The sequence below is a fragment of the Oreochromis niloticus genome, linkage group LG19 (genome assembly GCF_001858045.2).
Source record: "Oreochromis niloticus isolate F11D_XX linkage group LG19, O_niloticus_UMD_NMBU, whole genome shotgun sequence".
NCBI classification, from domain to species: Eukaryota; Metazoa; Chordata; class Actinopteri; order Cichliformes; family Cichlidae; genus Oreochromis; species Oreochromis niloticus.
Window position 1 is genome coordinate 12,871,828 of NC_031983.2, and position 23,164 is coordinate 12,894,991.

The 23,164-nt window shown below is 41.7% G+C and overlaps 1 long non-coding RNA gene across 2 annotated transcripts in view; it reads left to right on the plus strand.

Moving 5' to 3' along the window:
* LOC102078006 (uncharacterized) overlaps nt 1–22,634 on the plus strand; it is a 66,593-nt gene extending 43,959 nt beyond the window's left edge. For both annotated transcript variants that reach the window (XR_270123.3, XR_002057412.1), the window contains exon 3: nt 21,810–22,634. This is a non-coding gene — a long non-coding RNA (uncharacterized LOC102078006). The remainder of the gene's footprint in view (nt 1–21,809) is intronic.
* The last annotated feature ends 530 nt before the right edge of the window (nt 22,635–23,164 follow it).

Consider the following 23,164-nt stretch of genomic DNA (forward strand, 5'->3'; position numbering starts at 1 on the left):
GAGACGAATTAGAAGAGAGACAAATATGGTTAAGACAGGGAAAGTGGACCAGAGAATGCAACAAAGAAAACCTGTGATGGACTGATGTCCTGTTTAGGGTGTACCCTTGCACAGTGACAGCTGGGATAGGTGGTTAAGAAGATGGATGGAGCTGATGGATGGACAAAGAAAAACTACAATGGGGTGAGGATGAAAATGCAAAAGCGAAAGAATTGGAATCAGATTGAATGTAGAGGGAGATTAACTGGAAGGTCAAGGGCTGTCAGTATAGCAAAGAGATAACAAGAAGGAATAATTAAGAAGAAAGAGTAAAAAATACTTTTTTCTTTGTCTCTAAGCCTTAAATGTTCCCACTGAAACATCCATCTGCAATGTTTCCACACACATGTCGACAGTGTGTCAGAGAGACAGATCATTATTGTCTCCAGTTGTTCAAGGCCCGTTCCTGTACCTTTGATTGTACGTGCAAAAGGGTTTGTACAATGGAATCAGACCTTTAGCTGTCATAAAAGATTATATTACATTTGCTATTAACTTTGCAAAGGCAGCAATAAAAGAATTGCAAGTGTAAAACCTAAATACACGTGTATGAAAACACATTTGCCTTTTTGAACACAAACATGATTTTTCGATGGGGTAAAGAAGTGTGATTTCTGTGAATATGGTGTGTTGGGCAAGTATGTGTTTTCTTTTTTTCTTTCATGATGCATTGTAGTTTCTCCTCAGGAACACATGGCAAGGTATTTACCAAGCCATCTGCTAAAATCGCCTGGCTGAATTGAGCTGACGTCCAGTTGCTAAGGAAATAGATGCTTTTCAAAGGGGCCAGCCAGTGTTGCACACCTGTCACTGTAAAAGGACCCAGTCTCTTTCGCTCTCGCTCTTTCTTTTCACTCTGTGCATTTCTGTCTCATCCGTCACATACTGTTTTCAAATGTATATGTCCCTCAAACATAATTCAAAATTATTCTTTATTTTTTTTAGATTTGCTGCTCAGTGTGCATGTTTGCTCTAATTGTAAATTGCTTTAACTGTAAAACTGAATTGCTAACTTCTACTGGTGATAGAGATGACTTCATGATGCGTCCCTGTTTCTCATTTAGATTACAACAAACTGCCTAAAAAGCGCGTGATTACTGAAACGGCCGGTTAAATGAGCTAACGTGCGTGTGCCTGAGAGTAGCAAACCTGAGAATGGAGCACGGCGCGCTTCAGCACAGTTGGGGCACGTCAACGAGCAGGTGGTTATGATTGCTTTAGTGTCACAATCCTAAGGCCTGCGGCTAGACACTTTTCCCAGAAGAAGTTAATGCAGTTGGAGAAGTGTGTCTGGGGCTTGTGATGAGTTTCAGAGAACGTGGCTGCAGGGCAGGGTATGACCTTCGGAGAGAAGCTTTGTCATCTCGAGCCCGAGCATTGCATCCCTGTCTGGGCAACACCTATAAAGGTCACCACAGGGGCAGATTTCTGGTCATAAATCAACAAGGTAACTTGGGACGTGCTGTCCTTTTGGTCCCAATTCCGCTGTCCTGCTTGGACCTTGCCCTAGATTCGGGAGAAATTATATCATAGAAGACCGACATGACTGATGGATTGAACTTCTCCAGGTTTTTTCCCTTAAAGCTGATACAGTAGATAAAACCGATGTGAGTGCTTGATATGTTTACTTATACTAATGCGCAGATATTTTACACTGACAGGAAACTGTGATTCTGTACTTGCTCTGACCATAAAGCTGACAGCATAAACACAACAGTGATAAGTGAGTTCGCGTCCTTGTAACCTTGCTTCATAAGGTGAAATTCTGGGTGCACGATCAGAGCTTTTGCTTTGCCTTTGTACTTGACATCAGCTTTTGTATTCTAAACTCTCTGCAGTATATTATTACTTTACCATAACAGGACCATTAGGCTTCCATTAGTGAAATATTAATATGCATCTCAGAAAGATAATTGCCCTCACCGCTCTCATCACCCAGACATCATGTGAACTTCGAAACAATCCCTGCTGTCTGTCCGCCACAGAACAAAAGAGCCTTGGATGGAGGAGGAACATCTTCATTTCCCTCACAGAATACATTAGGCCTGTAAGTGGGCTTGGTTATTGCTGATGCCTGCGTTTGCGTCGGGCACCTGGGATTCTCCAGACCTGTTTGATGTGGCCCTTTTCAAGCACTCTGATCATCCTGTTAAATTGCGGCTAATGGACAGGGCCTGCCACTCGGAGAGGCCTAGACAACGGGGGGACAATTTAGTGACATGCACACACCTGTCCTTTGTAGTTGAGCGAGACATTGTGTGCACAGGCACATTAGTCTCTGCGGCACTCACACAGGCACTTTGTGGGCTGCAGCATAGCCAGAGCTGCCATTTAGGCCTGAATAACCCCAGGTGCCATTACCTTGGGTACCTGAGTATCCCCACACAAATACTCTGACCAAACAATGACCAACAGCCAATGGGGTGAGGATGGTGGTGGAGGGGTGTGCAGGGTGCTTGTACACGTGCTTGTGTGTATTATATTGTGTAGCAATACGTATTTGTGCTACTGTGTGTACATTGTGGATTTTCTTCTTCACTAGGGGGTAGGGCTGATGCATAGCTGCACCTGTCTCTACAATGGAATCCCCCCTCAATAGACAACAACAGAAGGGGGAGGCGGCAGCGAGCTGGGGGAACTGTCGAGACACAGTCCACAAAACACCCCATACTGGTTCTAAACGTCGTACCTTGTTTGCGTCTAAATGTTAGCTTGAGCCCACAACATTTTAAATTGGATTATTTTTTAGTTTGTATGAAATATTTACAGCTTAGTATTGCAGCTGTGACATTTTTCCTAATTGGCAAACCCTTTTTCCGAGCACACTTTTGTTTTTTCTTCCTGATCAGTAATCTTTTTCTATTAGGTATAAATTATACAAATAATTATTCTTCAACAACAACCAAAACGCAGGAAGAAAAAAAAAATACGGGGGCCCGTGTGAGGGAAGTGACACGAAGACACCACCAGCTACTTTTCTGAAGTGTGCTGGAACAAATAACCGAGCAGGTAACTGAGCAGAACCTTTGAGAAATGTCCGAGGCTTGGCTCCAAACCAAGCCCATATTGAATGGCACCTAACAGTTTTAAATCAAGTCTGTGTGCCCAGCATCTGATGTGGGAGGGACTGGGAAAGGCTTTCTGTGAGCGCACCGGGAGATTTTTATATTTGAGCTTAGTATGTGTGTGCGCGTGTTTGTGTTTGTGTGGACAATGACAGTATCTGTTGTGCCAGAGGAACTGATGAGCAGGTGGTCTGAGTGGGATTCAGCATACTCTCTCTCCCTCCTATTCACACTAGCACTCATCTCTCTGCTGCTTCTGTATTTGTGCGTGCGTATCTGTCTGTCTTTCGGGCCGTCTCACTCTCTTTCTGCTTTTCTTGTTGTATTTTTTGTTATATGTGAATCATCGTGTAGAGGTTTAGTGCTGGGATGGGCTGGGCGGAAAGTAACAACTTACTTCTTTGAAAATTTGATTTTTGCTACGTTTCGAATGAGAAAAAAGTATTTAAAATTAAAACTGAGATGAATGTAACCATGTTGCAGTACGCTCTGTGGACCTGGCGTTGAATATAGTTGATTTTTTTTTTTGAAGTTTTGACATCCTAGACGTATCTTTGATGTTCCAATGAATAAAACATTACAGGAACTCTCCTCTTCAGTTACCACAGCCGTGCAATATTACATGACTCAGAGGACTCCGGACAATACCCTTCATCCTCACACCCATGCACGCACATACACACACATGCATACTTTACATACCTTCACTAACCAGATGTCTACAGTATGTCTATTGATTGCTCCAGTGACACGGTTCAGCAATGTTCCATTTAGGTGATGCAAACAAGACGCTTACTGTCCACACGCACACACATATACGCACACTCGAGCAACTCCGTACAATGCAGCGTGCGGTGGGCCTTGCCTCGGCAGGTATGATATGACCCATATGTTCCTGGTGCTTTGTTGACCTGCTTGGACAGTGAGACCGCGTTGAATATCGACTCCATTCAGAGGATCAGGTGTAGATCTGCACCTTCGGCTTTGCTCAGACGTGGTGTCACATGTCCCTTTTCCTCTCATGTATTTTGCAACAAGTTTAGCAAAGAAAGTTTTAAAAGTGAACTTCTGTTTCTGAAACATTGAAAGTATGGACACGAGGCAAACCTTAATTGTTTTTTGGATATAAAAGAATTGCAAGGTGACTTTAGCAATAAATACTGTCAATTTTAAAGTACCATACGGCATGTTTTATGCTACTCTACAGTTAAATTATACCACTGAAAGTGGCCATTATGGAAACTGGGTATATTTACTCTTGAAAGTTTAGTCATTTGTTATACTGAATAACACTTAAACTGTATTATTTAATGTTTAAAATTCTGGAAGCTCTTTTTACTTTTAGTTCTTCTGGTGGTTGAAAATGTTTCATTTACTAAAAAGTGGGCTCTGAATTCCTGGTCAGACTCATCATTCATCTTTTATCAAACAGGTCCTATTGTAAATCCTGATTTTCCCAATGTGGTATGTACAGTAGAGATGCACGGAATATTCCTGGTCGATTGAGATTTCCAATGTTTTCTTTTTGTCCTAGGTGCTTATCTAGGACGCTAGCTGCTAGCTTTAGCTTTAGTTGTCTTCTTAGCTTCTTTAAATCATTCATTCTTAAGCTATGCAAAGGTGATTAAAGTGTGCCATGAAGTTGCTACAATTTCCTTTGTGGTGGTCCTTCCACAGTTTGCTTTGGTTAAATTTGAGCATTCACTCACAAAGCTAACACGGGCAAGTTAGCATGCAAGCTCTCTGAGCGTGTGCACGACTGTTTGCCCATAAAAATCAGCTGTTATTAGTTAATTTTATTCATACTGAAACTGAAAATTATAATAGGACTGATATTTTTCAAGTGATACACAGCCAAGTGTAAAATTCAAACTAACAAACAAATAAAAACTAGCACCATAAATAGCAAATAAAGCACATGTCAGGTATACAGGACATCTGACAGCATTTGCTTTTTAAAAAAAAATAGCAGCATAAAATTGTATATTTTATGTATGCACTAACTAAATGTACATTAAAATATACCGTTCTGTGACATTTTATGGCATAAATGATTATTAAAATGATGATATGGCGATTAAAAAGGGGGGGGGTGAAACTCTTGTTCAGTGTTATGTTTTGTCATATTGTTGACTTATCTTATATTTGCTTTAGTGCTTTAATTTGGCTGCATATTTTGCATACAATTATTCACATGACACATATGCGACACGTCCTGTGTCAGCACCAGCGACCGAGCAAGATATAAGCCAAGTACGACATGGAACACTGATGCACTTGTAACAATAGACTGACAAACATTCCTACAGAGCCATCTCAGAGGTACATTGTCTCTGTGGCTGCACTGTATTTGATGCGAACGATTTCCAGAGTGCGTTCATAGTAGCAATCCGTTCATCATTTCCCTCTGTATCACTTTGATTTGCGTCAGCCCAAGGCAAGACAAAAGCCAGCCAGATTTAAATATGCAAATATTTTAGGAATTAGGGGGTTGATTTAAATAATGATGTGAAACGATGAACTCATTTTTCTGGAGAGGAAGAGACATGGTAACTGTGCGCCACTGTCCTTTCTCATTAGCCACAGCACATCAAGCCTGCAGAAGCTGCGTTACTCTTTGTGTGCGCTTACACTGTACGTGTGCGTGCGTGTGTGTACATGCATTGTATAAACCTTTGTCCTTTCTTCATTGCTTCTTAATTAACAAATATTTTTTCTGCATTTCTATCATATTCTTATCAGAAACCTTATCGAAACCTCCAGAAAAGTCAAGCGAGCGATGCTGTTCGGTAATGGAAAAGAAAGCAAAGTTGTGGACGTACAAATTCATCTGAAACACAATAATTTTTTTATATCTCCCCGCTTTAATCTTACATGAAAATCTTCCACCGCACCAGCGGCATGTCATCATTTATGCCTTGATGCTCTCAGCAGATATTTAATTGGAAGCTTCAGTCAGATGATCTTTTGTAAATAATACTTTTAATGGCACTACAAAGTGTGTTTGTGTTTTGATGCACGACTGTAATCTGTTCATTTTCATCAAGGCTGGGGTATTTGCTTATTGGCTGTTCAGCTAACTTGGGCGGGGGCACTTAAGTAAATGAGATAAGGGGTTTAATTTTATTATCATTGATTACAAGGTCCAGTAAGAGAGGGGGAGTGTATGTGAAATGTAATTACATCTAAATGTATATAGATTTGTTTTAAGAGAATCTTTGCATTTCTTAACATTTTAGTGTTTGTTATTGCTTCTGTCCTTTCTGCTCATGCAAATGTGCATGCCCCGGTGAATGTCTGTAATTGTGATTATTTCGTGAACCGAGCTCTGAGTGGGTGTAGTCCATTGACCAGTACATAGCAAGCTATGCCTTGGCAGGTGTGGGATGCTACGTGGGCTAACTGAAGTCCCTCAGCCAGCCTGTTAGCCAGCCAGTCATCCACTCATTCAGCCAGCCAGTCAGTTACACAGAAAGGCAGAACACAGCTGTCTGAGCAGGCCTCCATTATCCGGCACTATCTATTGATTCACCCTGTGGGATTTTTCCTCTTTGGCATGGGATCATTTGTGAAGACACACCACTAATGTACAAGCCTCCATACACACACAGGCATGTGCACTTTCACACATGTATGCACAGATGCAACACATTTATAAATGGAACACACACATTTGTACCAACATTGGGTAAAATCAATAGCCGGGGGGGATCTGAGACCTTATTTTTCATTTTCTTATTTCGGTATTGTCTCTTCATGACATTGAGGAGTACCCCTATTAACGATACTGTGTGCTGCTGTTTGGTTTTCTGTAATTATAGAGCAATGTAAAACACAAAGACCCTTAAAAATATATATATATGATGCTCTAAATGCTATGGTGGTAAATTTAGATTAGATCATGTTAATACTATTAACAACCATTGGTCTGTTTCGCATATTTCTAAATATGTGAAATAAGAAAATAGACTGTACACATATCTCAATAAATCGTTTCCCCCCCTATTTTTATGAGAAACTAACAGCATAATTCTAACAGATTACAACATGCAGACACAGATTATTTGCTTTAGGAGAAAATCAAGCAGAAACATCCAAAAACTGCAATGACATGTTTGCATTCGTATCCTCCTGTGTGTAATTGTATGGACAGCAAACAAATAAGCATCTTAATGAGTGAGTGAGCACAAACAAACCAGCAGATACAGTATGAGCAAATGTAAACTCCAGATGATCATGATTCACATATTTGTCCCAAGTAGGCACCCTTCAGTATTATTGCCAATAAATAATACACGAGCCCCAGCCTTTGTTTATGGTAAGATGTAAAGCACCATCCTAAGTATTTTGCACCGATGCCAAGAAATGCCACTCAAATACGACGTCCTCCTCCATCCTCTGTTCCCCTCCCCTTCCTCTTACTTAAAGTGCTCTGTATTCTTCTTAGAGCAGGCTAACGAGACTTTGAGAACAGAGCGGGGAAAAAAAAAGTTAATAAATAATAACGGCCGTTAATCTCTGATGGAAAACATCTTTTCATATGAAAATCTCCAGGTTGATCTCCCAATCCAACCACATTGTCAATCTGGACTACGGAGATGCTTGAGGGAAAGGCTCTGTAATCTGCTCTTAATCTCCGTCTCCCTCCCCTCCCCGTGCACAATATCCTCAACAGCAGCTGTTTAGTGCGCTCCACTTGTTTTCATTACTGTGGATTGTCTTTGAATATCACTCTAATATTTAAAATGTCTCTCTTCTGAGATTTTCTCCAGAGATGATAGAACAACCATTTAGGGCTATTGTACAGAAGGAATGTGTACTTGGCCAGCCTGTATCTAATTTGGAAATTATAGTGATTACGAGCTAAATATAAAAACCCGGGATTTTGAGGCTGTAAGAGGCCTGCAGCGAAGGCTTACTGTATTGTTTGCCAGATGCACACACAGAAGCACACACGAGTGGGCAAAAGCACAAACAAGCACAATGGTGGAAAAAAGCTGTCTGATACGCTAAGTGTTTCTGTGTTCAGTTGAGTCTGTGTCATCTTCTCTCTTCCCTCTTATTTTTTCACTGTCCTTCTGTCTGTCTGTGCAGTGGGAAACATTTGGAGCGATGCTGTTAAAAGCCCGCGAGCGGGGATGCAGGGAGCCTCCTCGGGCTCTTAGTCCATCCTGGACTTTAAATGGAGCCACACACACACATGTACACACACATGCACGTATGATGGCTAACAGATGTTAGCCAGATTACACGCAACATGGGCCCAACTTCGCCTCAACTGCCACTGTCTGTTTGCCTTCACTCAAATGCTGCAGATTTAAGTCCTCTCCCATCTCTGTCTGATTCCTGCTTAAATCCAGTGGTTAAACAATGATCTGCAGGGTCAGGGATGCTGTCTAGTAGATCTCTGGTTGCTTGCGCTGCGTGTGAGCAGGGGGATGTTGTATTGTTGGGAAAAGGGGAGCGTGACGAGAGTCTGCTGTGGATATAATTAATAGGCCACATGCGGCTGCACCAAATGTGTCACAGTGAGGGGAAATCAATCGATGAAGTCTGCCGGCATAAAGGTTGTATCTGTGGGGATGGAACAATTGGGGAGGGGTCTGGTGGTAGAGTGGAGCGTAGTGGGGGGAGGGGCAGGAGAAAAAGTGGAGTGGAAAAGAGGAGGGAATGAATGAAAGAAAGACAAGGATGAGGAGGAAACGGAGACCTTGGAGGACGGTGCAGGAGTAAGACCATGTTGCAGAGGTGAATGGGGACACTGAATCTCCTATCTCAGCAGGATAGGAATCACAGCCTTCAGCGATATCCTGCTGCGACATTTGACATGGAAATTCATGACCATGTCAATATATGGACATAACATAAATCCAACACATACATCACTGGAAACTCCCCGACTGCATATTTAGCAGCTCCTTTGATTCATACTTTTAGCATAGAAGTCACGGGCAGTATCCAGCCTTTATTCCTCTCCTGCCGATGGTGCAGATATCACCAGTGCTTTGGAGCTAACTACAAAACAACATTAGAATAGCTAAAGGCGATGGCGTCAACGCTTTGGACTCACCACCCAAGGAGTAAGATGTCCTGCGTTCTTAGGCCCCAAACTCTGCAGTTGGCCTGTTTTTTAAAGAGTGCATATCTAAGTTTGGAGGCAGGGGAGGAAATCAATAGAGATAAGAGTTGGATAGAGAGCTGTGTGTTGAACAGGCTGGCAGCAGACTGAGAGGAGCAGCCTGTCACCAGCTGCAGGGCCCTCTCTGTGCGATAGCGTTGGTGTGTGTATGTGTGGATACGGGGACATGTAGGCACACAGTGGCTGATAGTGCTGCCAGTCGCCAGACACCCGTAGATGAGACGGGTGGCGTCTTTGCAGACAACTGCTGCATTTGCCCTCAGAACATTAAGTCACGTAAGAAGAAAAACACAGAAAAAGTCGGCATTCGCATTAACTGACATGTATAAAATGACATGACGCCGCTGCACATTTATGTAAACGGACTCATGAGCTAATATTAAGTTCCAACTGCACCTGTAAACTGTCTCTGAGCTTGGGGGCCAATTTATCCAGCAGATTAAGTGTACTGTGCACTCTGAGTGTAGGTTGTGTAAGGATGAATACTGTCAATATATCTGAGTAGATCGTATTTCTGAGGGTTCACTGCTGCAGTCACGGCACTACTTTAAATAAAAATTTGAGGTTTAAATAAATTGGACATAGAAAAGCAAAAATCCTAAAAATGCATTCTGTTATAATTTAGGGAGTCTTTTACTGCCAATAAGGAATCCACTATTCCCATCAAAATGTCAGAGGATTCAGAATTACACGGCCAGATTGCCAACTGTATATGGACAGGACTGTAATGATGAGCCTAACACCTCACTGTCTCTTTAGGATCTCTGTGGCTTTGTCACATGAGAGAAGGCAAGTTTCACATAACTCAGTCTATCAGGAGTTGTCTGCTGATGGTTAAAGAGCCCTGCATGTTTGCTGCAGGGTGTGTGGATGCTTGGATGACAGTTTGTGACCAACACAACACATGCCAACACTTTCGAAATGACATAGAGCATGTCTTATATGTTCTAAATCATTTCATGAATTTAAAAGACACGCCTTTGATTTATATGTATGTAAATGAATTTATGTACATGTTTGTTTTAATACTGCTGGTTTATTTCAACTGATTCTGAGTGAAAAAAAAATGTTTTGTACTGTGGTTTGCAGTAAAAAAAAAAGTTACTAAAGAATCACATCTTTCTTGGGCCAACTCTTCATTAACTTATTAACTTCTCATGCATGAGTCCATAAAGCCAATACGGTGGCCCTGAAAGGTCAAATGTATCGCAATTTAAGAAAACACCAGAAAATAGAAAGACACTGCAAAAGCACACAAAGCACACCAGAAATAATAATAAAAAAATAATAAAAAAGCAGCTGGTAAAAAAGCAGATTACAGCTGGTCGTGTCTCTCGGTTACGTCGTTGAGCTTCCTCAGGACAATTGTTTTGGAGAATCCTCTAAGCAGCAATTTCATGTATACAATAATAATTCTAATTTGCAGAAAGATCAGGAGACATGTCTGTGATGCATTTTCTTTATATTCTTAATCCAGAATCAAGGAACAGAGCAGCTATCACACACGGAGACTCACAAAGCATTAGATGTTAAAAAGTGTGGTTACGCTAGCTAAAGATGATGCATTTTGGCTCTCCATCTGAACACCTTGTTGGTGACACTCTAGATTAGGTTTGTTAGTTTAGGAGATGGGGGAAGCAAAAGAGCTGTCATTTGGTCTGAGGAACACAGAACCCCACACCCAGCGTGCATGGTCGCTGTAACACCCCTTGCTTCCTCCCCCTAGTAAACAGTCCATTAGCGTAGTGCTCCAAGGTAAACATATTTACTGGCTGGTGACGGCTTGCCAGTGTGGCTCCTCAGGCCCCGTGGCAGAGGGGATTTCATTAGGCAGAGGGCAGGGGGAGAAGGGAGGAAATTAATGTGCCATTCAAGATGATTTCTTTGTTTCCCATCAACATGATCACAGACAGGCCGCAGGGAAGAGATGATTTACGCACACAAAGGAAAGAGACAGAGAGAGAGAAGAAGGGTAAGAGGGAGGGAGAGAAAATATCACAAAAGGCTCCCAGTGCGTGAAATGTCTTCCTTTTGGTGAAAATGCTCTTGTCATGATTTTTGTTATGGCTTGAAGTGCTGGAATTGTTTTCAATCAGAAAAGCTTTCTTGTTTGTCATTAAGGATTGGAAATGGAAGTATTTCTGAGCAAAAGCACCAACAGGCACAGCAGTGTAATGCAATTTTTTTTCCACACTATCTACACACAGTAATCCAGCCATTGCGGTGATGTCCTGCAGCCTTGTTAAGAACCTGTTTCACAAAAGGAGTTTTTTTTTTTTTTAATACAGTTTGCTTTACAACCTGGAGGATATTATTCTGTGTCCTGCCTTGTTTATTAATAACCAATTAATTTTTTGAAAAGTGAATACAGCTTATGGCAAAATGCTTGTTGGAAAACAGTCTTTAGTGACACTGCTCTATTGTTTGTTTGTAAAAGTAAAACTATTTAAGTGTTACATGAAATTAAAGTTTTTATTCCAAAGTAAGCTTTCATTTCTCACATTCAGCCAGAGTTTCAATGTGAACTTAAGTCTATAATAGTGACTTGGAGAGTGTGCACATCTTTACACTGTGGAGTCTTGCTATCACTCGTCATGTCTGAAATTAAACAAACTAGAACATAATGAAGGACAGTTCTGATCAAAAGTAGGCGGCTTGGAATATAAAAAATGCAGAAAGTGACTCAGATAAACTGGATATAAGCCTGTCTTTAGTTGGACAGGACCGCTCTTCAAAATAGAAAATTCCAATTATGAGGACAGCAAACCTGGTTTTCTTTGAAAAATTAAATTTTAAATTCAAGTATTTGTATAATAACTGAATGGCAATATATGATATGTATCGCAGTATTTTCTAGAAACTTGCTAAGACCTTTAGTTATCAGTATAGGTATAGTATAGTATATGAATCAGTATGCAGTGAAAAAAATCATAAAGCAACTACTGAACATTTTGCTATTGATGCTTGCAAGCAGCAGCAGTTGTAAGTGTAAGTAAATATAGAGCACCTTCCATTCTTTTCCAAGTAGTTATTGTCATTGAAGACACACTACCTAATTGGAAGTGTTAAACTACTGAAAAAGGTGCTTACAGCAGGATTATAGTGTAATAGTAGTGACACAGCAGTATATCCAGTGATGTCTTGATGCATGCTCAATTATCCAGGTAAGGAAATCCCAAAAAGTTGATTCTGTTTATCTGGATGTAGCGACAGAATTAACCTTTGGTATATCCAGTGATACAGTGCAAGTGAAATGTAAGGTCAAAAGTAGCTGAGGTAGTGTTTTCCCTGGGAATTTAAAAAGTGCCAAATAATTGCTTAGTTTAACAATAACTAAAATGACATAACCATGTAACATTCAATTCAATTTTATTTATATAGTGCCAATTCAGAACAACAGTCGCCTCAAGGCGCTTTATATTGTAAGGTAGACCCTACAATAACAGATACAGAGAAAAAGCTAACAATCATATGACCCCCTATGAGCAAGCACTTTGGCGACTGTGGGAAGGAAAAACTCCCTTTTAACAGGAAGAAACCTCCAGCAGAACCAGGCTCAAGGAGGGGCGGCCATCTGCTGCGACCGGTTGGGGTGAAAGAAGGAAAACAGGATGAAAGACATGCTGTGGAAGAGAGACAGAGATTAATAACAAGCATAATTCAATGCAGAGAGGTCTATTAACACATAGTGAGTGAAAAAGGTGAGAAACCTGCATAATATTATCACATAATAAACCTGAAAAATATATTTTCTACCTGTTCTATCTTGGGTTGAGCTTTTTAACCTGCTCTTTGAAGTTTTGCCTTTTCACTGTGTGACTGCATCATGAATTTCCATTCACCGTTTGTGCTTTCTGTAATATGGAGTGCAGCTAGCAAGTGCAGCTAGTGAGTGCAGCTAGCAAGTGGTCCAGCGACAATCAATGGAGTCATTTTTTTTACATTTCGGTCACACATCACCATCTGTTTGCATCTCCTCCTTTGAAGCCAGATTGTTTCCAGATTTACCTGCAACAGTTTTCTTGAGTATTTTGCAAGGAACTTTTGGTCGTAGTTGAAGTAGCTCCCTTTTACTGTACTGCAAGTCATCACGCTGATACGTGGCTCTGGCCCTTAGTCATGTCTATTCTTGAAAAATAGTTAGGTCTTTTTCATTGGGGGATGTGAATCATATTGAAATAGCAAAAGAATAGACCTCATCTCGCCATCTGGTGACATACAGAAGCAAAACGCAAAATTTCTAAGTCATGCACTTATTAGCAGTGCTGGTGAAACTGCTTTAAACAATCCACACTTGTTTGTCTTGTGAGGTTGATATTTACACACCACATTCAGACTACCTTGGAAATATATAAAAATACCTCAGAATTTACAAAACAGTTTTCAGGAGAAGGTAAAAAGTAATATTTTATTTCAGGCATTCCATTTTTTCTGACCTTCAAAATCTTTCCTACTGTTGCCACAGTCTGTCCACCTATCACAGTGCATGTGTGAAGACAGTGATTTGGAGCACAGAGATTTTTCTGAATTGTTACAATTTTTGTATGTCAAATTAATGAGAATAAAATGGAGCAATGTGTAGTGATGTGAGGAAAATGATAAAGAGTAAAAAGAGTGTAACACGCAATGTAAGCGTGTAAAAATACCAGGTTTCCGACTCTCTTTTGTATTTGTGTAATTGCAGTGACGCTGCACTTCAAAAATTAAAAACAAGCTACAATTACTGCTAACGCTAATGCTAAATGTAGCTAAGCAGCTCATCATATTTCCACTAACTTTTACAAGCTGTTTTTCTATGTGTAAAGGTGATTATAAGCAATTGTGCTGTGTCAATGCTTAGTAGAATTAAAGTTGTTGTTTTTTATTGTGAAGAGAATAAGCATCCAATATTAATAATATTTTAAAACCATGGAGCTCAAAATAACTATATATCTACTTCGCAGTACCTTTTCACTTTGCTTTACTAGTTACGTTACTAAAGATGGTAACTTGGACTGATATTTATATTGCATAGCGCTTTCCTAAAAGCAAAGCAGGTACTGTAGAGCGTAAAGTCTGTGTACATCACAAGAATATGACCCTGCATGTGTCCTTACTCTCCTTTGCTTCTCTTCATCCCCGTCTCCCTCTATTAAGGTCATCCTCTGGATTATATGACACCTGTGACTGATGTGCTGGGTGACACGAGCTGCATATAAATAACTATAGAACAAAAGCGCAGCTCTTTTTATTTACACACAAAAGAATGTATTTTCAGATGCCCGTCTCACTGTGCCAGGGAGGCAGTTTTTACTTTATGTAGCTGGTGACCTTAGACTGTGGAGCAGGTGTTTAGGGTCTGATAACATCATGACAGAGGGTACAGGTGTGACAACATTCAGACAGGGAGGACACAGACGCACGCATGCAAAGACACAGATTGTGTGTCATATTGAGTGGTACGGCTCTTTGTTCACTGACTAAAAGACAGTAACCTCATACAGCAGGGGATGAGGACGCAGCTTTAAATGAAAAAAAAAACAAAAAAACAATTAAAAATGCCCACTCAACTTAAGCCATTACACAAATTCGCATCTCTTCAGTGCAAACAGCGCAAACGTAATTAATTCAATTTACATACATGAAAATAAATATTTCAGATGCCGGGCGGATTGTTTGTTGATGTAGTTCAAAATAATCCCTCTCAATACATCGTCCGTGTTTCAGCACGTGTGTCTGTGTGCACCGATCTACATATGTAACGACCTAAAGATGAATGTGAGCGTTCATGCTGTCAGGGGGGAGAGTTGTCCTCTGCACCATCATGTGGAGAGAAGCAGTACAGCAGTGACTTCATTGGCATTCCTCTCCTAAGGGTGGCGGGTAACCCAGCCTCAGAAAGTAATCCTTCTTTACTGAGGCGTGGGAAGGGAAGAGGACACAGTGTAAAGCTGATCGATTTGATCCTAACCAGGAAATTGTACATGTGGTTCCAGAGCTAAGAAGTTTGTCCACTATGCTGCTATCCAATCCCATACTTATACCCTCGGGACGAATACATAAACTGCTTCTGTATAGCGTCAAACCATGAAGAGATGTTTATAAATTTGGAGCTACTGCATAAAGTGCAGGGTTTTCCTTTTTTAAAAGGCCCTACCCTGCGGGGTGATGTTTTGCTGATATCCAGCAAGGCCCAAGGTACAGCCTTGATAAGGACTGATATACAGACAGGGAATGTTTTGTCTCTCCAGTTCTCATTGAGCATGACAGAGAGGATTTTAGAGAGACTGCACTGCCAGATGGGAGATTGTTCCTTCATGGGTATTGTCTGCGAAACGCCTCGGAATATGTCAGCTTTATCTGTGTTAAAACATACCAAACATTTTTGCATGTGATACTGTGGTACCGATGCTATAGCCTCTCCCATCTGTGCCGTTGCAAACTGTATCTCGGTCCTGCAGCATCCAGCACACAAGGCAGAAATAACTCCACTGATCTGAGGAGAAGGCTGCCACTGCCACATTTGTGATACGTAAATGTGTGAAATATTGTGATATTGAGACATGGTTCCAGATAGATTATGTTGTATCAGCGAGCTGTGTTTTATCCATCCCCCTGCTGCTCTCTCCCTCGTTCTGTCCCTCTATCTCATTCACACACACACACACTGACACACATAACGCTCTATCATTTCCCCTCATCCGATGCAAGAGGTGTGAAAGGCAAATATATGCTCTCTGTCACTGTGGACATAATACCGAGGTCATGAATGGAATGTTAATGAATGTTTCGCCACATACTTCTATCAGTGTATACACAAGCACGCATGCAGAATCACACTCGCACACCGGGAGTTGCAAAGTGAGTACCAACGTAGCCAAAACCATAACAATACACTAATTCAGATATGCATTCCTTTGCAAGCGAGTGGGCGTTTCTTCAGACCACGGCAGCTTGCTTTGACTTGTACGTTGCGCTGCGAGAACGTGCAAAAAGGATGAAAACAAAAAGAAAAATCCCAAAACAAAAATTCAGCTGACCAGCTAGGTAGAGGGAGGCGAAACAGTTGAGCCTCAGAAGCCAAGCGGGCCCGCTTTCTGAATGCATCCCGTGAGCTTCAAATCCGTGTCACGTTGGGAATTGCAATAGAGGAAACAAAGGGGGGACAGAGGGTGTGGGAAGGAGAGGCCGCGGCTCGTAGATCAAGAGGCTGTGTTTGAGTATCTTATCTCGCCTGTCGCCAGCTCAACCTGGCTCCATTGACTTTGTGTAGGGATTAGAAAGGCCCACAGCGGCTGATTATTTGGGTGAGTGAGCGGTTCCGTGTAAACAAACATTGTGCCCGGGATTCTTCCAGTCACAACATGGACGGTTGGCCCGTGACAAACAGCATATACAAACACATACACACAAACATCCATAAAACACAGTCACTGTGGTGCGTCATGCAGGTCGTGGGCAGCGGTGGTGGCTTCTCATCTATTGTCAGGCACTAACAGTTTAAACTTGTAGTCCAGGAAAGCACGTGTTACCCCTGAAACATCAAAAGATATGCTTGGATACATACAAAGTTCTGTTTTTGACTGTGAGTGGATAACATTGTTCCTTTGAAACATGCTAAAAGATGGCAAAAGAAGAATGAGGCTACTGTAACCAAAAACTGCTGGCATCTGTATACTTGCTAAAGCCAAGATGAGTCAAGTGGAAGCATATTGGGGGTGAAGGGAAGCTAGCAATTATAAGAAAAAAAGTGTATTATAGTTTACCGACAACACAATACCGTTACTGCCAAGCAGATGGGATAGCACCAAGTTTGAGAAAAAGCATTTATTTATAAACACAATTCCTCTGTGAGTCTCCACAACCTTTTCACTGTGCATTTAAAAAAAAAAAAAACAGAGATAGAGTGAGAAGCGCGCGTGGAAGAGGCTGTGAATTCGACTGCATCTCCAGATATCCATTCCAGATGCTGGCTAGACTTGGTGGAGCCAGGGCCTGCTGCACTGGGGGTTGGATTTAGTTGTCTTTTCCTCCAGGTGTGATGCCTCATGCTGATTCCCCCACATGTTCCATGGGTCTTATCCAAACACGCAGGGGCTGGTGACAGCGCCGGTAAGGCTGCCCTGCCTCCTGCACACCCCCCCGCCTGCCTTCCTCTATTTTTACCTCCCCTCGTGGCCCACCCACCCGCCACCGCTGCAATATTGTGACGAGCGACTGCTCTTCTTATCCTTACCTGTTATCAGAGCAGCTATCCTGAATCCCTACCCACCTGAAAGTCTCCTTCCTTTAAGGAGCTTTTTTTCCCCCTTTATTCCGCTTTTTCCATTCCTTCAGACTTCTGTCTCCTCCTGGGTTTGAACCCTTTTGACAAGGGGTTATGTTCACACTGCTCCTCCGTGGGCTCTGCTGCTCTGCTGCAGTCTGGGAAAGACCAGTTGTTACTCTAGTAACTCAATCGCGCTCAGCGGTGATGTAGGACATATTAAACTCGTCATATTTCAAGGCTGGTCAGTTTTAGGACAGTGCGCCATCCGGGAGTGTTAGGTGGTTAAAAAAAGCAAAACGAAGTGGAAAAAGAAAAATAGAAGCTCTGCCGTTTTGTGTATTTGTTCCCCCAGCTGAATGTTCAGTGTCGGTTTCCATTAAAAGGGTCAGTGAGCGAAATTCTTTATCCCACTGTGAACTAGGCTGGCTTAAGCTCTCTCTTTTCGCAGTTTTTATTTTTACTCTACACCATGACTCCATTCTTCCATTACAAAATGAAAGTTTCCCGTTAACGTACATGAAATCCTCCTACTCTTGGAGTGTTTTTTTTTTCTTTTTCTTAGGGCAGGAACAGATAGAAGCAGTGGGGGCAAACATTATTAGCTAGCCCACACAAAATATGTTGTCTCATGGCTTGAGTTGGACGCTTTCCAGCACTGGCATAACCGAGGATAACATATTTATGGGAAGAAGAAACAAGCGTCCTTATTGAAACATGTTGGCCTTCATTTCTCTGACAGGAACCCGTCGCGGTTCATTAGTATTGCAACAGACATTGAGATGATTGATTGTTTGTTCCCATTTGAAGTTGTTTTTTTTTTTGTTTTTTTTAACAGGGATGAAAAGTTTTATAAATTCATTACAAGTCAATTATAGAGTTACAAATTAATTACAAGGCTTTTGTTTTGAATGATGAAGTCAATAGATTAAAATGACTACATACCCTGCTTTACTGCAGAAGCTTTAAAATGTAATTAAATGGTTGTCTTTTCTTAATCCATTAATCTATTCAGTTCCCTGCAAAGTATTAAGAAACCACATTTTGAGTTATATCTTACAGACGCAAGCTAGTCTGGTCCGTAAAATAGTCCGTGTGCACACTCGAGTGTGTAAGTAGTCTTCTGTTATCATAATTTTACTTGGATACTTTGAAACTCCCCTTGAGCCAAAGCAATGTAAATGATTTCCTGATGTTTAAACCATCGTTGCTGTGATTAGACACAGAGGATCACGATTGCAGCTTATAAACTGCCTGTAATGTCCCCAGAGCTCATTAAAAAGCACAGAAACGATGGCAACGCTTAACTCTCCGCGAATGTGCAGTGACAGAAAGTGACTATGATTTGATTTGATTGTTTTTACAGTATAATCAAAACCGTTGTGTCTTCAAACCGAAAAACAGAAGCCAAGAGCGTCAAATCCACGATGGTCCTAATAATGTTCATCTGTATCTTATCAACTTATTTTCTCATCAGGTTTCTTTTCCAGCGGTTAATAATATTGTAATTCCCCTTCGGGGGGTGATTAATATGTTGTGTCAAAGTAAATCAGATTTTTTTTGGCAACTTAAGTCTAATGTGATGGGTGCAGCAAAAGTCAGGAAGCTGTGGTTTGGTTTGGGAGCTGTGGTTCAGTTTCACTCGTCATTGTTGCTACACTTCCACTCCCTTTCTTTTGGATCATAGAAATGCTGCTGCTGAACAGAAAAGTAATGCTTAGACTGAGCGTTTTCTTAGTTTGAATGAAGTCCGATTAACTAGATGGTTCATCGACGGGATGATTTAGAAATTACATGGTTTTATATGTAAATCTAATTTTTTGCTTATATTGAGGCATATATTCTTACCACATCAAAGTCATGTTTCTGTTTCTGGGTGTTTCTCATCAATGGGAACTAATTCCCCCTGTTAGTTCCAGGTGAAGCATAGCTAGCATTCAAAGTCAAGCCACCTTTTCTGGTGACATCATTGCCGGTCATTTCGTCTTTTCTGCTCCAGCGAGAGCTGAATGTTGAACCTTAGTGAGGCCCCAGTGCTGGTATTAATTTCTTGGGCCTGTTGGCATCTGTCCCCTGGCAGACCAGCTCCAGTCTCAGCCTCAGCCCAAGTTCTGGTTCCATCTCCATGTAGGAGTGTTACTGGAAAGCTGGACAGCGGGATCTGGCTCCCATAATCATTTCAAACCAATCTGCCAGCATCTGTAGCAAAGTTTGCAGGAGATTAACTAGCATTCAGAGTGGACAGACACGAGTAAAAAAAAAAAATATATATATATATATATATATATATATATATATAATAAGAGGAAAAAGAACAGTCGTCCTGCTATCATACATCATCTTTACAAACCTGTGAAAGAAATGAACTCCTTCTGCGGTCCATTTTTCTGCAATATGGCTTTACAGCTTAATACGATATAGTGCATGCATTTGTGGAATTTCTATGTGGTTTCCAAGAGTTTTCAGCAATTTATACTGGGAAAGGGTTGTTTCCAATTGCAAACAGAAGGAATGGCTGAATAATGAAGTGGAATCTTTTTTCTTTTTTGCAAGGAGATAAGAAACTAAAGTTCACAAGTCGTTCCGTGTTAATATATTCACCACTCAAGGACTATAAGCATGTGAGCGTGAAGAACACTTAAATAAAAAAAAACACATTTGATGACCCATATGCGGGGTTCATACTTTGGATTGGAGCCTATACACTCCAGCCTCTTTGTATGATGTTGCTTTAATACATGGATTGCAGGCTTATTCCGTTCAAACAAATGTAGCTGGTGGTCAGCAATATGTTCCTACATGCTGTTTCATGAACTAGTTTGTCTTTGTCTCATTGTCTCTCCTGCCAAAGAAACAAGATATGCACTAGCTATACCGTTAGAGCATGCCCGCTGCATTCAGTAACGATTAGTACATCTGTGGTGGTGATTATAAGTGTACCTTACACTGACTGTGAGTCTCTGTGTGTGTAGAGGTGATCAGAAAGTCCCACTGGGTCTTGTTCTGCCGTTCACAGGATTCCATTGGCTTCATGGGACACCGCACAGTTTTTGAGGCTATTAGTGAATGTTTAACGTTGAGTCAACATGAGGGAATACTGTACCTTCCCCAAATTTATGAGACCAAGATGTAGAATGATTAAACCTCACTTCTGACAATCATTATAACTAGGTGTGCTTGGATAGGAAAATCCAGTGTTTCCTCCTCCTTTAAAATAAACATTACATTGGCCTGGATTTACAGTTTTCTGAGCTGAGTCTAGTGAGTCCACAAAACATAAATGTCAGTTTGGAAAGAAGAGAAACCCTATAACCTTTACAAGTATTTCATTATGATGAGGGAGTTTTGACATCCTGCCGGTGTTTCTACATAATAGCAAATTACTCCTGCTAATCCTTTTTCATGCATCACATATACATCATATATCACGTTTAGATGCTTTATTGAAGTTATCTGTGCATGAACTCTCTCATGACTAGCTGACCTCCACCATGATGCCCATGAATCTCTTCCTTCCTGGACCAACAACTCCGCAGAGGTTTCTTCTACAAGCTGTTGTCCCTCCTGTAAACACAAATAGAATAGTGTGTATGTGTATCTGTGTGCGGATGGGGTTATTCAAAAGCTGTTCCACTTGCATGGCAACGCCTCATTACCCATACTGCCTTCTTCTTTGCCCTGAAGTGGGGTGCAGCTCCCCTCACTGGGCCCAGTTGTCAAGGTGACCCAACATGCCCCAGGATGGCAGGCAGGCAGGCAGACAGGCTGGGAGAGAGGGGGCTGTTCACCCTGTCTTTATTGTACGGGGCCCACCGTATGCTACCTGGTACACTAGACCCTGGGTACTTCCAGACTGCAGTATATATCCCGGTGAGCAAGCAGCTGATCTCATTTTTCAACAAGCAGCTGCCCCAACATCAGGCCCAGGTGAAGGTGACCTCCCTCGCCTGTTGGTGTGTCTCCTAAAGTAGCGAGGTGCAGTCAGTGCTGTGCAAAATAACGCTATAATGAAATCAGAATTTGATTGTTGATCTGGCACCCACAGTATGCAAGGCTTGTAGACACAAATGCGACAGTTGTTGCTGAGTTATTGTAGCAGCCTGTGATGTTTGAACTGTGTTTTCTGCAAAATGAGACAGATCAGGAAGCACAAACAGGCCATTTTATCTTTGCGCACATCCATCTCTGTGTCTTGTTCATTCTCACACTATGCATCCCTCTATCCATTTACCCATTCCTTCCTCTTATTTGTGTCTCTCTCTCCCTCCCTCCCTCCCTGTCTCTTCCTGTCACCCCCCTCCCTCTTCCACTTCTAACACAGGACAGATTGGGAAGCCGTGATGGCGGCACAGAAGTTGAGGGAGAAGCTATTTATCCCAGACGGATCAGGAGGTGTGTGACGGAGGTGTGGACGGTTGCTGCAGGTCAGTGACGTTGGCAGGCGCCAGGCAGGCCGGCCCACATGGCTCGGGGACTGTGGGACTACAGACAGATGGCACCTGGTGGGTGACAAACAATTAACAAACCAACAAGAATAGCTGGATCGGCAGTATACCCACAAGCACAGGAGATAGCAAGAGAGCGGGTGCATCTGTGCTCTGAACACTTTTACTCTTTACTTTTCCTCTTCCCAAGTCTTGTTTTGTATAACAGTTGCAATTTACCCATGTGTCTTTTTCACAAAAACACTCTTGTTGTCGTGCCGCTATAGAACAGTCTAAATAAAGCAGTGTGGAGCATATGCAGCCAGCATATGTTTCTGTTTATTTCAGAAGAAGCAGTGGGTAATTTAAATGTGCAATACTGTGGAACAACACATTTGATATCTACTTAAATGTTAAGCAAAACTTATAAACAGTTATATAAAGTTTGTCTTTGCAATAGCATTGCCTGCATTGGTTACAGGTTATGTGTAAAATCCATGCTGGAAATAGATTGTGTGGTGTATGGTCGTCACTGGTATTTGACTGTCTATCTACATCCAATTGTAATTAGACAGTCCACTTACTGTACACTGAAGATGGCCTCTGTTGTCATAAATGAGAAAATATGTGATTATTTAATCTTTTTTAAGAGTGACAAGATTGGAATTATTATCCATACTGGGCTCTGTGTGCGAGTAAACGACTGTCATCTGGTAAAATTATTACTTTGGACCGGCACTGGTACTTGTGTGTGTTTGTGTGTGTGTGTGTGGAGGAACACATCTGGAGTCTAGACTCAATGGCTCTGTGGGCAGGGTCCTATCTCCAAGCAGCATCAGGTCCGGAGACCGGCCATGTTGACATAGGTGGCACACACACACCGGCATCTGTTTCAACAGTCAGTACTCACACACACACACACAAGCACTTTGATTCTCCAGTGTGAGGGCGAAGGAGGGGAGGTGACAGAGAAGTACCCAAGGTGGAGTTACTGGGGGTACGATGCACCGCCTCCTGAACCCACAGAGGTCCCTGGTAACCAAAAGCAAATGCTACTTCTCAGAATCAGCACTGTAAATCCTCCAATCCCCCTTTTCCTTTGCTGTGTCAGGATATTAAGGAAAAGGAGGGCAACATGTGTATCTATGCGTTTTTTTTGTTTTTCTCCGCATGCTGGTTGTGTGGTTGTGCTCGTGTTCGTACGCGTGTGCTTTTATGTGTGCGTCGTTAACAGACAACACATATTATGAAT